General features: G+C 41.7%; 2 protein-coding genes across 3 annotated transcripts in view; one reads left to right on the top strand and one right to left on the bottom strand.

Annotated features, from left to right (window-relative positions):
* Positions 1-2199, top strand: part of LOC111731293 (serine/arginine repetitive matrix protein 1-like) — a 461631-nt gene that overhangs the window by 18112 nt on the left and 441320 nt on the right. The gene's annotated exons all lie outside the window — the stretch shown is intronic.
* PTER (phosphotriesterase related) overlaps positions 1-2199 on the bottom strand; it is a 55068-nt gene that overhangs the window by 4719 nt on the left and 48150 nt on the right. The window lies entirely within an intron of this gene.

Raw genomic sequence — 2199 nt, 5'->3', positions numbered from 1 at the left:
CTCTACTGGGTGTTACACACAAAATGTCATCTCTCTCTCATTCACTCAGCATCCATTCCCAGCCTACATCCTCCTGTGCAAGGTCCGGCCCTGGATCCACTCCTTCTTTCTCAGGGGATAACTGTGCCTACTTCATGGTGCTCTAGAGAACATACAAGGCCACATATTCTATGTTTCCTGTCTCTTCTCCCACTAAGACATCTCTCTGTGTTCACCCCTTTACTTGCCTCGTCTCCTCTCATTTTGGTGGATAACGTGTACCTTCTTTCAACTAACTTTCCCTTTGCCTCCTAGATTCCATCTGTCTGTTTAGGAGCCGTGCTTTGTATCTTTTATCCAGACTTTTTTTAAAGTTAACATTGATTGACCACTTCCATATTCTGCACCAGCCACTCAGCTGAAAACGTAGCATGCTGTATTTCGTATAAATTCTGTGACAAGCCTGTGGAATGGGCACTGCCTACTTCCTGGATTCATCCTCTCTGCCTCCGTCTCTCTGCTCTTGCTCTCAGCCACATACATGCTGCTCAGCTTCTAACAAAACCTTCCCGTGGTCCTGTCTCGTCTTCTATCTTTAGCTCCACACCCCTGGTTCCCTTCCCTACCAAGCTTCTTGAAAGGCTGACCTCCGCATTCTCTCTCTTCCTCATGAACTTGTTCCTCAGGCCTTTTCTACCAAAACTATACTTTCTGTTTGTGAAATGAGAACCTCCTGGTTGTGAAATCCAGAGGCTACTTTTTGGTCTTCATCTCACTTGACATCTCTCGCCGATTACGAGGGTCAGAGCCCTTCTGCTTTCTGCATGCTTCTCCACCAGCTTCCTTAACATACGTCCTGATATTCTTTTCACTCTGCAACTTCTGAATTGTCCTCGAGTGACTATTTCCAAGTCCATCCCTCACATGTGTCTGTTCCCCAGGGCTCTGTCCTCATTCTCTTCTCTGAGTGACCTCATTCATTCCCACGCTACCAGCTATCACATACACACCAACGGTGTCTAGACTTATGTCTCTGTCCAAGTCTCTGCTCTGAGCTTCACACTCATCCAAGGGTCCCACTGCATAGCAACACTTGGATATCCCAAACTTGTCATCCTCGCCATTCTCAAACTTATTTCTCCTCCGAAGTTCCCTAACATGGTGCACTCGCTGTTCATGTCACCAGCCAAGTAACCAATCATATAACCAAGACAAACCAGGTCACCATCCATCTCTGACTCCCCCAATTTCCCGCTTGGTCGCAGAGGGTGACTTGTATGTTTGCTTTCACTACATACCAGACAGTTTTGAAAGGTTAGATTTCATATGTTTGGTCTTTAAGACATTATACTTATAGCATTTAAGTTGCCATCAACTCTTTAGTGAATATTTTTAATAAAACCCTTCAAAAATTCGTTGTATGAAGTTATGACTTTAGCGTGGTCAACCTGGAGAAGAAACATCGTACTTTATTAGAGAGAAGAGGAGGAAAATGTCTTTTGTTCTCTTATTCTGTGGCAGGGGTTGACTGTTATCTGTGTTTCTTGTCAGCTGCCCATCGGCACTGAACTTCTAAGGCTCTGCTAAGCCTTTGCCTACTTCAGATGACTCATTTTCTTCTTGAAATAATATATAGAGATTTTCTCCCTGAAACAGCACTAATATATTTTTCTCTACAAGTCTCTGGTTCTGTCTGCTTTACTGTTTTCAGAGTCTTTGCTAATACTCACCCAGATATGAAAATCAAATGGGCTGGCAAAAGGAAACACTGTGAGAGATTTAATCATATTTACCTTCTAATTCTTTTATTATCATCAGGCATGTCAATATCTGGGTTGAATTGGTAATGAAGGAGTTCGGTACCAAAGAGATCATATTCCAAGTAACAGCCAAGTTGAGCAAACTCCAGTAGTTCTTTCTTATCATGTATAGTCCTAGAGACAATAAGACAGACATATTGTTATTACTGAGAGCCTGTTTTCCACATACATGGATTAAAAGTTTTAAGCATATTATGTACTGAAACATAACTTTTGCGACAACTTTTGAATCGGCTCAGACGATGTGACTATAAAATAGTAGATCCACTTTGTCACCAGAAATAAAAGAATTTACCCATCCAAAAGGGAATTTTTCCCTTCTAAAGTATTCAGAAACTATAGACATTTTAATTATGCTACCATTATTCAAAAATACCTTTGTAATTCTCCTACAGAATTG

The sequence above is a fragment of the Pteropus vampyrus genome, unplaced genomic scaffold (genome assembly GCF_000151845.1).
Source record: "Pteropus vampyrus isolate Shadow unplaced genomic scaffold, Pvam_2.0 Scaffold359, whole genome shotgun sequence".
NCBI lineage: Eukaryota > Metazoa > Chordata > Mammalia > Chiroptera > Pteropodidae > Pteropus > Pteropus vampyrus.
Note: the sequence above shows the minus strand (reverse complement) of the source record. Positions and strands in the feature narration are given on the sequence as shown.